At 47.2% G+C, this 13,685-nt stretch overlaps 1 protein-coding gene across 2 annotated transcripts in view; it reads left to right on the top strand.

Moving 5' to 3' along the window:
• The first annotated feature begins 837 nt into the window (after positions 1-837).
• FOXN3 (forkhead box N3) overlaps positions 838-13,685 on the top strand; it is a 273,689-nt gene continuing 260,841 nt past the window's right edge. The window contains exon 1 of one of the 2 annotated variants that reach the window (XM_081099677.1): positions 838-953. The gene's annotated coding sequence lies outside the window, so the exon portion shown is untranslated. The remainder of the gene's footprint in view (positions 954-13,685) is intronic. The other variant, XM_081099676.1, reaches the window with a different exon arrangement.

A 13,685-nucleotide genomic window follows, 5' to 3' on the forward strand; every position in this document is an offset into this window, starting at 1 on the left:
TTCAGGTGGTCTTGGGTGGTTGGCCGAGAATTTGCATTTCCAACAAACTCATGGGGATGCTCATGCTGCTATTCCAGGGACTATCATTTGGGAACCACTGATTCAGTGGATTTATTTCCTAGGATTCTCACACTAACCTCATCGGGTAATACCACTGTTTTTAGTAGACCGTCTATTGATCTGTCTTCCTTGAGGCGAAGGCCCCAAAAATAAATAAATAAAAATACCTTCCATCCAGTTATGATGCAATCCACCCCATGTACCAGCTTTCCTATTTTGCAAGATTATGGGTTAAACTGTGGCTCAAAAGCTTGCAGCCCATTTAGTGAGCTTTAGCTAGAGGGGACCATTTCCCCCAGGAGTAGAGCCAGAGTCATTTTCTTTTCCAGCAGCAGGATAGAGAGTCCCTGAGTTTGCGCCTGTGGACCTGGCCTGCCCGGTGGTTCAGCACTGGCCTACAGTGCTTGTTGGTGCTCTGAGGTCTCTCCTTTATCCACACAAGTGTTTCATCGGCAACCATAGTAAAATAAAGCGGTCTCACAAATGTCTCAATAGCAGTTGTAGTAACAGAAGATAATCTCACAGTGTCTATGGCCTGCGTTTTCACATCTCTGGGTCCTTTTGTGCCGTGTGAGGCAGTTTCAAGAACACTCCGTCGTGAAAGACCCGGCGCTTCAATAAACTTTCCAAGCAACAAAGAGGTGCTGTTGCAATCGGCGCTGTCGCTGAAGTGTGGCATCTTTTAGAGCCCGGCCAGAGATGGCATTCACTGTGGCTGAGAGGGTCCTCTCTCCTCCTCGGCTCTAACCCCATCTTCCTTCTGCTCCTCTCCACCAGCCACTAGAAGCATCATCTCCCGGAAGACCGTGGTTCCGGTGACAATGGAGGCTTCCCTGTCCTTCCCGTGACTGGAGCAATGCTGACCTCGGTTTCCTGGACCCATTCTGACTCAGGTAACCACGGCCGGTCTTCACCAGCTCGCTTACACCTCCCAGCGACTGCACTGAATAAATGAAATACCAACGCTATTCCACATGTAAATGCAGATGCCAAATTGATCGTCTCCATCAATTGGTATCCGCCCCTCTTCCTCCCAATCTTCTTAATGATCAATTTATGCAGCTGATCAGACTGGCAATGTGGTCAATCCAATTTAGGCATTAAGATAATGAAAACATCGAATCACATCTTCATTTGAAGTTTGGGTGCGTTTCATAGGCACACAAAGCAAAGGGAACCTCGCTGGGAATTTTTTGTGTGGAAACTGGATTCTACCGTAGTTCCTCTAAATCATTTTCTTTCTCATCTGACCACATACTAGTATTACTTGAATTAATCCTTCTTATGTTATACCTTTTCATGGAGGTCATAAGTATTATTGAGTATGGGTTATGTGTTCTCGGGTCAGATGGGGCTAAAATATATGTTCCTGGGACAGACGTGAGGCTCACAGCTTAGCCACAGACCCAGGGCCCACCCACTCATGAGAGGGTGGCACATGGTGTTGCCATGTGGGGCTGGGGCTGGGGCTGGGGCTGGGCAGTGATGGTAGCTCTCTGGTTCAGGGAATTGAGAGACTTTTAGGACTGGATGTGAAATAACTAGGGAAGAATCCATGGGAGAGGGAGGGCGTGGGCTGGGCTCTATCATTGCGGATCGTTAGGCCAGGAGGCGGGGAGAGGCGCCTGGGTGGGAAGATGGGAATGAGCCCGCAGTGAGCCCGGGTAATGGGGGCCCTGGCTGCCTGGACTAGGACCCTGATTCTCACCTGCCCTGTTATGGTGGGGCCTTGGCTGGCAGCTTCCTTCAGGGATAGCAGTCATTGTCACCCCAGCCCTGGCTTTGGCTGCCACTTTGCTGGCCTTTTCTGCTTCTTTGGGTTTGTCCACACCCGGTCTCTGCCTGTCTACCTGATTATTGACTCCTCTCTTACACATGTGCACCCCTTCCCTCCAAGCTCTGCCTGGCAGGTGTGGCTTGAAAAGGCCTTGGGATGAACCAGGGATCGTGTAAGGTCAGTACCTGGTGATTCACAGGGTGCTATTCTGGGCTGAGTGGAATTGACAGGTAGGGAGCATAAGCCAAGGACACGTGTTTATAAGTTGATGCCTAGAGCTTATCTAGAGAGTTCCGAAAGCTGGAAGTCAGGGGAGTCTCAGGGCTGCGTGAGGGACCACGGTCAGGGATGGGGAGCACATGCCCTGATTAGCCCCGAGATGGCCAAGTACATGCTGCCCACGCCTGGCTCTTTTCCAGGGGTGCTCTTGGATAAAGCAGTGGCGGCTTTCGCTGGCCTGGGTCTTGAAGATAGTGCTGAGAGTTGTCTTCTGAGGCACCTGCTCTTCCTGTCAGGCCACAGTCCATTGTCCCGCACGCTCAGGTGCTCCTGCAGCTGAGCCCCGCTGACCCCGGAGCTTGGGCCTTCCTGGAGGCAGAGCCTGGATCGGCAGCCACGAGTGTGCCTGCCTGTAGCCAGTGTTCTGAGGTTCCAAGCTTCCTCCCTCTTGTGACACCTACATCTTCAAACACGGCTTCCTGGCTGCTGCAATGTGTGGGGGGAAAAGTTGAGAATACACACTCATTCTTAACTGCCTTAGCCTGGAAATGACCCAAACCAGCTTTACATCCACAACCCATTGGCCAGAATTAGTCACATGACCCTGTCTCGCTTCCCCGAGGCTGGGAAGTAGGGCAGAGCAGAGGATTGCTTGGGGCCCCCACGGTCCCTGTAATACTGTGTCACTGGGGGAAACCCCATACTTTTTCTATGCTTGCCACGTGTTTGGTCATTATTAAAGGGTCAGGAACCCAGCCCTATAATTTTTTCACATAGTTTATTAAAAATTTTTTTATTTCGGAGAGGAAGGGAGAGGGAGAGATAGAAACATCAATGATGAGAGAGAATCATTGTTCGCCTGCCTCCTGCACGCTCTCGACTGGGGATCGAGCCCACAACCCAGGCATGTGCCCTGATTGGGAATGGAACCACGACCTTCTGATTCCTAGGTCAATGCTCAACCATTGAGCCATACTGGCTGGGCTACATAGTTTATTAAAGGTGCAAATAAGATGTATGAAGGCGCTTTGAAAGGTATCATGAGTTGTAAAATATCTTAAGATACAATTGTTACTTAATTTCTTTATCACATCTTGAATGGCCGTGGGCTAGCGTCTGGGTAGTCACACACGCCCGGGACTGTCCTAGCATTTGCCAGTTAACCCAACATAATTATCATACAGTCCTCCCTTTCACACCCAGAAACATCTGGGTGTAGACTGTAGATTATGTGATCACCCCAGTTTGACCCCACTGGTCATCTTTTGAGATTATTACTTCCTGTTTACTAAGCTTTTTCTAAGTGTCAGACACTGTTCTAAGCTTTTGCCTCCGTTGCTTCATTCAGTCTCCAAACTTGTGAGGTAGGTACGAGTAATCTCTTTATTTTCAGACTAGAGGCCCGGTGCACAAAATTCCTGCACGGGTAGGGTCCCTAGGCCTGCCCTGCAATCAGGACTGATCAGGTTCCCCACCTCCCTGCCTCCTCCTTCCCTGGCTCCCTCAGCACCCTGCTGCCACCACCACCACTGGTCGCTGCCATGTTCCACGCCGCCCCCTCGTGGTCAGCGCATGTCATAGCAAGCGATCGAACTACCAGTCCCTCTGTCAAACTCTCGAGGGGACACTTTGCATGTTAGCCTTTTATTATATAGGGTAACACTATAGATTCTTGTAACTACGGATAATGAGGTGACGGAGGCAGAAGGAGTTGAATTGTTCATGATCACACGGCTCTCAAGGGACAGCACTCGGTTCTGATTCCAGGCCTGACGCTGTGCTCGTAGGCACGAGGTTGAGCCCTTGGCCCCATGGGGCCCGCACTTTCCTGACACAGGCTTGGGACTCTGTTCCCAGGCCACAAGCTGGTGGAAGGTTGCAGCCCTGAGCGGTGAGTTCAGCCTCTTAGGACCCAGACAAGCAGCGAAGATACCAGATCCCCCCATACATCTCCAGAACCGGAAAGGAGCAGGACCGGGGCTGTAGTGTGTCTCCTGAATTCCCGCCAGTCCCTTTCTGTCCCCACTCCCCTGCTGTTGACGGTGCAGCTGGCTTTAAAACGGCATGCGTTTTGCATAGGGAGAAAAGACCGCATTTAGAAATCTAGGGTGGAGTCGAACTCTAGCCAGTGAAGACTTGCCCTGTGCTATGCAGTTGGTCCAAACAGGCACCCTCCCAACACAAACAGCTAGGAAAAACCAGCTCTGTTTTCAGGAAGTTTATGTACAAATTTGTTTATTTAAAAAAAAAAAAAAGCCACACCACAACCAAAGACCAGTTTTTGCTTGCAGAATAATATCAAACAAAAACCCATCGACTCACAAGCTGGTATTAATTTCCCTGGTTCCTGACCTTCCTAAGCAGTGTTCAAAACCAAACCCATGGAATCAAAGGGAACAGTCTCTGAAAATGAACCAAATGTGGCAGACTCATCGATTGCATTGCTTGCTTCAAGAACTCATCCCCTCCCTAGAAAATTATAGATGTGGTTTCTAAATGTACAAAGAAAACAAAAACAAAAAAAGATTCCACTATGAAAGAAAAAGGAAATTTCTAATTCTATCTCATAAACAATATAGGAATAACTTTAAAATATTCTGCTTTAAGCATGCATTTAATTTGTGCTCTGGGAACCAAATAATGTTGCTAAGATAAAGCATTCTAATAATGATTTATGTAAATTTATTTGTACAATGTAATGGTGTAGTTGCCTATAGCAAATTGCTTGGAATATGAAATGACATTTACGAGGTCTTCTTTGTCCTCTGAATGAATGCAATGGAGGAAATGAGAGACTCCAGGAAGCGGGGGGGGGGGGGGGGGGGGGAAGGGGGGGAAGGGTTGTGGGAATCTATGTCAATATGGAATCTGATGCATCCAGAGGCAGTCAGCTGGACAGGGTAGAGGGTATGTAAGTAGTCATCAAACACAATTCCATATATTTTCCTGTGATGCTCTCATTATTTAAGCCATTTTAAAAGCCACAAACACACACACACACACAGAGAGAGAGAGAGAGAGAGAGAGAGAGAGAGAGAGAGAATTTGAGATTCTTAGAAGGCTAGAACCCTTTATCTTAGGAATCCTAAACTTCTCAGACACCAAAGCTCTTTAAAAATATATATATATATATATATTTTTTATTTTATTTATTTATTTATTTATTTATTTATTTATTTATTTATTTATTTATTTTCATTTCAGAGAGGATGGGAGAGAGAGAGAGAAACATTGAGCCCACAACCGGGGCATGTGACCTGACTGGGAATCCAACCTTGACCTACTGCTTCATAGGTCGACACTCAACCACTGAGCCACGCCAGCCAGGCTTTCAGACTAGCCAGTGACAGATCATCGTTCTCACGGTGCCCCGACAGACGGGGCACTTACAACATGGGGTACACAGAGGCCAAATGCAATTAAAAACTGGGCAGTTCATCTCAGTTCCCAGTTCCTTCAACGCCAAGGAAGTTATGCTTGAGTCAGCCATGGGACCCAAATGTTAAACACAAAACAAAAAAGTCTCCCAAAGACTGATTCATAGGCCCACGGGGTTTTTCCGATTGGCTGCCCGGTTAGAACCTTTGCTAAGGGCTCTAGGTGCTTCTGGGAAGCGTTTGAATTCAGTGGAAATCCCCATATATGCAACAGCGTTTCTGGACCCAACCAAGCTTGGCCTTGTCGGTGCCCAGTATTTGCCGTAACCTGTGCTGTTTGGAAAAGGTGTGGTGTTCACACCTGCGTTGCGGACGGCATCAATCTTTTCTCAAAGTATTTTTACTACCTCACTTGGTCACTGCAGTCATGTTCACGTGGTAGGCTGAGAGTTGGTGTTCTACATACAGGGAGACCGGGGGCCACAGAATTGACGAAGGGAGACATCGACAGAATCGGGGAGCAGCTCCCATGATGACGTCAGTCCCATTGTCCTCACAAACTGAAACAGGTGAAAGAAACGTGTGAGCTCTGAAGAGCTCGGTTTATGTAAAACAAGTACTGAGTTTTGGTCCGTCATGAGCCATTTTGGAATGGCAACCACTATCCTGAGAGAAAGGGGTTTGTCTAATTGGATGGAATAACTTTGGGTGGTTAGCTGCAGGGCGCGTCAAGACCCCAGGGCCAAAGTTAGAGCCCCTGAGAGAGAGAGGGCAGAAAGCGTGAACAGGACTGTAAAACAAGGGGAACAACACTGGCTTCAAGGAAAGAGGGGGTGACCCAGGTTTTCAAAGCACAGCCATGCAAAGGGCACGCACCATAGAAGCTGTGGCCTGTGGCAGGACCGGTTTACGTGAAGTGGCCCAGGGTCCCTGGGGGAGGCAGTGGATATTTGGGTGAGAATATAAGCCCTGCTTTCAGGTTCCAGTCCTTTCTTTTAGCTGAGTGACTTTGGGTGTGATTTCTGAGCTGTGGATTCCTAGGCAATAAGGTAAGCGCCTGTGCCTCCATTTCCCCATCTGTAAAATGGGGAGAATGATGTTTACCTTATACAGACAGTGTGATAATTAAATAAAATTATTCTTTTAAAAAATATATATTTTTATTGATTTCAGCAAGGAAGGGGGAGGAAGAGATAGAAACAGCCATGATGAGAGAGAATCACTGATTGGCAGCCTCCCACATGCCCCCTACTGGGGATGGAGCCCCAAACCTGGGCATGTGCCCCAACTGGGAATCGAACCATGATCTCCAGGTTCATAGGTTGATGCTCAACCACTGAGCCATGCCGGCCTGGCCGAAATAAAATAATTCACATAAAATACTTGGCAGAGTGTTTGGCAGATAGGAAACACTCTGTTTAGAGTAGCTCTTAAAATGACTATAATTGTCCTTACTTGAGAGTGTATGGTCCTGCCCGATAAAGGGAAGTGAAATTAAAACCCATTTTTATTTAATTGAGAATTCATCTGAAACATTTCTGAGTCAGTCTCTGTGTCCTGAAAGGTAACACAGTGACTGTGAATTCCTTCGTTTGTGCAGAAGGCCCTTTGCAAGCTGTTTGTGAGGGATGAGGAGGCCGGATCCAGAGTGCTGGTGTGAAGGGATAAGGGAGATTTCTGTTCATGGCAAATAGGCATTGTGCAGGACACATTAATAGATATGGCCATTGTCTCCCAAGAATTCAGAAACTAAACTCATCTAAATCCTTAGTTGTTGCTGCAAGTCCTGGTTCTGGTCCAGGGTCTGCAAATTGGTTTCCTTCAGAGCAGCCGTCTTGGCTGGCTGTGGATAGGTTATGTCAAGATGAACGGATGGGAAGTCTCTGGTCATTTGCTTCTGCAGAAGAAGGCATTCACATTCTTTGCACATGCATTCTTGGCCATTGTAGGTCAGGCCCCGAGGCTGAAAGTGCGAATACACCCTTTCATTAGAATTCATTTCCATAAGAAGCATATATATTTATACTACTTTCTTATCAAGGGTTGAAATGAATCCAGTGTATAAGATGTGTGTTTTATTTTTCGGTGTTTTATTTTTTGAGATGGCTTTGTAGTTAAGTCATCTTAGAAAGGCCGTTTCACAGAAATTCTCTGAAGGAAGATAAGGAAATGCAAAAAGTTCTCAAGTGAAATGAGGAAATAAGTAATAATTCTCAGATTCTGGATCCAGTCCGGTCTATTTCAAGGGGCCTCCTGCGTGGAGGGCAGAGGGAGTTCTGACGTGGGCTGCTGGAGCTTAGAGTGTAACGCTGAGGTTGGGGTGAGGGTGCGGGTGGGGGAACAGACATATACGCACAAGCAAGTGGTCAAACATGACCTTTCCCCGAGTCCAAGGCAAAGAGGAAAATCAGCACGCGATAGTGAGTTCAGTATCCTTACTTGGCAAAACAAGAAGTTGGCAACCTATGCTTGTCCCTGAAACTATTTTTGAAATTTTATTGCCGTGCAAAATCATCTGGGCACTTGCTGGAGTGGGTTCCCTTACCCTTTCTCCTGGGTTAGTCTCGCCTCCCTCTATGTCTTCCTCACTGGCTCCTACTACTGTTTGCTGGAGGTCTGCAGCCTGTGGCTTATCCTCCTTATTAGAAAGGAGATTAGCAAGTGTTAAGGCCTACCAGCAATTAAGCCTTTTTTCCCTGCCCGGCCGTTGTGGCTCAGCGGTTGAGGGCCCATAGACCAAGAGGTCATGGTTGGATTCCCTGGTTGTGGGCTCAGTTCCCAGTAGGGAGCATGCAGGAGGCAGCCAATTGATGTTTCTATCTCTCTATCCCTCCCCCTTCCTCTCTCTCTAAAAAAAAAAAATCAACCAAAACATATAAAAAATGTTTTAAAGACTTTTTTTCCTGGTTGAAGGAGAAGGGAAATAGCATTTGAAAAGATGAGCAGGCATCTGTGCACAGAATTCTGGGTAAGAATTCACAGTCACACATGGGTCTCCGGGCAGAAACCTGGCAGACCCGGCCCCTGCAAGGCAGCGAGGGAGCGGCTCCTCCCCACGGAAGATGCTGTCCTGTACCCACGCTCTCCCTGGAGTGCATCTACTTATGTGTCCGCCTTTATATCACTCTCACTCTCGCATGTGGTGTGGGCACAGGAATTCTTAAATGGATATTTTGGCATTAACCAGGGACCGAGTCTTGACTGTGCTCAAAGCTCGCAGCTCCGCGAGAGGTGGCAACCACACGCAGCACAAACAAGAACTTTCTGTTTAATGGCATAGGTTTAGGGTCAAGGGAACAACTGGAACTCGGAGCAGGGGCACCTCCTAGGACGGGAGAGGAAGAACTGTGTTGAAGTTGGTACCCCTTGAGAGAATGGCATCCAAACTGGCCTGGTCAATACGTAAAAGGCATGGTATCACCCCAGCCCAGTCCAGTGGCCTCTGAACAGCGGGGCTCGTATCTGACACTCAGACCCGCATAGAAGGTGTGTTTGTTTGGGAGGTGAGCACATCTGACAGCAAGTACGTTCCACCTCCTCTTCCCCATTCCTTTATTCTTGCTGGAAGCTGAGGAGGCCTCACCACCGTTGACATTTTTTTCTTGTGTACCAGAGGATGCCATGACCTCACACATAATACATATCTTTCCAGGTGAACAAAAGGAGGCAGGAAATGGTTTTACTGGACGGTCCCGATTGCGCACAGTGAGAGTTAACAGGCTGTCCCTGTGATGAGTTTGATCCGGTGAAGGATACCTCTCCTGAATCAGTCTTGGGTGAACGGGTAGAGAAGTGGGCAGTGCTGAGCCCTAACTGAGGACAGTGATTTCCAGAGAGTTCCAGCGGGGCCCTCGCAGATAAACAAGAAAATGGCCGACTCGTTTACAGAGCCCTGTGTGGCTAAGTGATAGGTAGGTAGGTGCTGGATGAGTGCTTCTAAATAGTGACGGCCTATTATTACTATGGCATTTAACTTTATCCCTCACATGAATGCAAATGGAACATTATCCGTAGTTACAAGAATCTATAGTGTTACCCTATATAATAAAAGGCTAATATGCAAATCAACACGGCGAAACCACTGGTCACTGTGACGCACTGACCACCGGAGGGCAGATGCTCAAAGCAGGAGCTGCCCCCTGCTGGTCAGTGTGCTCCCACAGGGGGAGCACCACTCAGCCAGAAGTTAGGCTCACAGCTGGCAAGCGCAGTGGCGGTGGCAGCAGTGGCAGGAACCTCTCTTGCCTCCACAGAAGTCGGATATCCCCCGAGGGCTCCCGGACTGTGAGAGGGCATGGGCTGGGCTGAGCCCCCACCCCCCACCCCAGTGCACATACTTCATGCATCAGACCTCTATATACTGGAGGCCTGATGCACAAATTCGTGCAAGGGGCTCAGCCCTCACAGCCCTGGCTTCGTTTGGAAGGTCATCCAGAAGGATGTCCAGAAGGTCGTTCGGCTGTCTGGTCTAGTTAGCATATTACGCTTTTATTATTATAGATGATATGTGTAGGTTGGTATATATGTCTGTGTATATGTATGTGTGGATAAATTATGTTATTTGATTCTAGGACAATTGATAGGGTTTATTGTTTTCTTAAGATGGGGAAATATCTAAATTACCCCCAGTGTAACTAGTTCCACTTTTTTATTACTTGGCTTCCACTTCTTTTATTTTCTAATACTTTTATTGTTGACACTATTATAGATGTCCCCTATTTTTCCCTCCTTTGCCCACCTCCACCCAGCCCTGCCACCTGCCACCCCCACCCATGACTTTCACCACACTGTTGTCTGTTCATGGGCTATGTGTATATTTTCCTTGGCTAATCTCCTCATCTTCTTTCATCCAGTCCCCCCGCCCTTCTAAGATCTGTCAGTCTGTTCCATGCCTCTGGTTCTATTTTGTCAGTTTATTTTGTTCTTTAGATTTCACGTATTAGTGAGATCATATGATATTTGTCTTTCTCTGACTGGCTTATTTCACTTAGTGTAATGCTCTCCAGGTCCATCCGTGCTGTATCAAAGGGTAAGAGTTCCTTCTTTTTTACAGCCACGTAGTATTCTGTTGAGTAAATGTACCACGGGTTTTTTTATCCACTCATCTACAGAGGGGCACTTGGGCTGTTTCCAGATCTTGACTATTGTAAATAAATAATACTGCTATGAACATAGGGGGCATACATTCTTTCTGTTTGGTGTTTTGGGATTCTTAGGATATATTTCCAGAAGGGGGATTGCTGGGACAAAAGGCAGTTCCATATTTAATTTTTTGAGGAAACTCCATGCTGTTTTCCATAATGGCTCCATCAGTTCCCACCGGTTGTGTACTAGGGTTCCCTTTTCTCCACATCCTCACCAGGGCTTGCTGTTTGTTGATTTATTGATGGTAGCCATTCTGGCAGATGTGAGGTGATACCTCATTGCAGTTTTAATTTGCATCTCTCTGGTGATTAGTGACATTGAACATCTTTTCATTTGTCTATTGGCCATCTGCATGTCCTTTTTGGAGAAGTGTCTATTCAGGTCCTTTGCCCATTTTCCACTTCTTTTTTTAGCTCTTCTACCCAGGACACATAAATAGCCTCTGGATGTATGTGTGCTGAACTCAACAAAAGTGTAAACAAGCTGCTATTTACTTTATTAAACAGCTTCAGTAGGGATGTTTGGTCTGATTGCCGGAAATTGTTAGCTTATCACTGAACTGTCCCGATAATTCTTATTATTCAATTTGCATTGCTTATTATAATAATTATTACCACATAAAAGAGCATGATGCTTTTATTTGTATAGTTCTCTCATTAATAATTTAATTGACGATTACATTCAAGTGGTTCTGTGACACACATCTCCAAGTACTTAGAGATTGACCCTGGGCACCTGGGGCAGCCAGAATTTAGGTATAAATTGTAAGGCTTGGGTCGAGGATCTGGGTGGCAGGCAGGTGCTGTGTGGCTTTGACATCCAATTGGTTGGCTGTCCATTTCCCCTCATATTTATTTCCAAACATTTTGTTGATTCATCAGCAGGAGCTCCGATCTAGTCACTTTAACAACCTAAGAAACTCAATCATGGTCTAGTTATTCGGGTCACTAAAATGACTAGGTTGAAACTAATGTGTGAGTTAAAAGATAGCGACGGCTAAAACAATACGTCTGACCCAGGAGGGCTGCATCAGTGGCTTCATGGAAACCCAGTCTGTGTCTGTGTCTGTTCTTTAGAAATGGGAGGATTTAGCCTGGCTGGTGTGGCTCGTCTACCCATGAACCAAGAAGTCGCTGGTTTGATTTCCCAGTTGGGGCAAATGCCTGGGTTTCGGGCTCGATCCCCAGTGGGGGGATGCAGGAGGCAGCCTATCGATGATGTTTCTCTCTCATCGGTGTTTCTGTCTCTCTGTTCCTCTCCCTTCCTCTTTCTCTAAAAATCAATAAAAACATTTAAAAGAAAAGAAAAGGGCAGATTTTATCGGTCACAGCTTAGCAACATTCCTAGACCGCATTGCAACTGTGGATGACATCCATTCTGATACATCTTGCTACAGAAGAACTTAGTTTGTGGATTTTTTTAGTGTAGGAGAGTGCCTTCTTGTCCTCATTCACATTGTATATGGTAAATAAAATGATGCATTGAAATATGCCTCTGGAGGCATAACAAATGGGGTTGAGCCTGACTCAGCATCAGCTCATAGTGATGTTCAAGCCACTGCACTTTAAAACTCTGGATTCAACAGGGAAAATAAAGGCAACAGAGGACTCCCATTGGAGTAGACCAGCCTGACATCTGGAGGATGAGCCTGTGTCGAACAGGAGTGTCCAGGAGGAAATCTTCCACGTCAGGAATTGGAGTTTATTATAAAGTGAATGCCTCCTCCTCCACCGGTGGATGCATATTTGGAGCAGGTGTTAATGTCAGGCCCTTACCTGGAAACCGGTTCACTGGGCTCAGGACAGGAACTGGGGGTTGTGGGGGCTGTTTGAGAGCATCGTTTTAAAATTTACCTTTTGGAAAGGAATGTGGCTTCTTGTAATTAAAAATTGTGTCTGGCTCTGGCTGTTTGGAGCATCATCCTGTACACCAAAAGGTGGCGGGTTTGATTCCTGATCAGGGCACATACTCAGGTTGCAGGTTCCTTCTCCATTCGGGCTCATGTGGGAGGCAACCAGTTGATGTTTCTCTCTCATATCACTTTCTCTTTCTCCCTCCCTCCCTCCCTCCCTCCCTCCCTCCCTCCCTCCCTCCCTCCCTTCTTATCTTTCACCCTCCCCCTCCCTCTCTCTCCCTCTCCCTTCTTCCCTTCTTATCTTTAAGATCAATTTTAAAAAAAATTTAAATTCTGTTTACATCTGAATTAGCAATGGAGTTCCTTGGCCTGGCACTGCCTACATCCCCCGCCACCCACCCCTGGTTCCCCATTCGCCATTGGGTGATCGGAACCTGTCGGCCAGGGGAAGAGACCAAGAGGTGGTCAGTGCACCTTATAGTGACTGGTTGAGCATTCATTCTGGTTGTTCTGCCATTAGGGTCAATTTGCATATCACCTTGTTATTATATAGGATTTTTTAATTGATTTCAGAGAGGGAGGGAGGGCGGGAGGGAGAGAAGAGAGAGAGAAGAGAGAGAGAGAGAGAGAAATAGCAACATCATGAAAGAGAATCATTGATTGGCTGCCTCCTGCATGCCCCACACTGGGGATCGAGCCCGCAACTCGGGCATGTGTCCTGACTGGGAGTGGAACCGTGACTTCCTGGTTGATAGGTCAGCTCTCAACCCCTGAGCCATGCCAGCCGGGCTAGATTTCATTTTCTTAAGTGAGCACCTGAAGGTTTCTTTCTAGAGAGACAAAGCCCGGTTGGTTGGGGTGTTGGTCTGTGTGTCCAGCTGGCTGCAGGGAAGTTGCCCTCACTGGCCAGGTGGCTCAGGGATGCTCGTTGTCTTCACCTCCATTCTCTCTGCTCTGCTTTTAGCCTCAGCCCAGCGGCGGGGTGCTTGCTCTGTGCTTGGAGCAGAGCCCTTGGGTCTGGGCTTGGGTGGTTGGTGTAATGAGTTCCACTGGGGCCTTAATTATGTTCTTTAAGGCCCCCACAAGGGATTTATATAAGGCCCACAGCAGGGAGCCTCATGTAGCCAGCAAATTCGGCCACCTGGCATTTAGCCAAGATTTAGGAAGAAGCCAAAAATATCTCAGAGGACAAGACGGCTTTCTCCAAATCCAGGCACTAACCTTGAAGCAGATAGGGCCTTGTGGGTGTGGT

This window comes from Myotis nattereri (genome assembly GCF_964212035.1).
Source record: "Myotis nattereri genome assembly, chromosome: 1".
Taxonomy (NCBI): domain Eukaryota; kingdom Metazoa; phylum Chordata; class Mammalia; order Chiroptera; family Vespertilionidae; genus Myotis; species Myotis nattereri.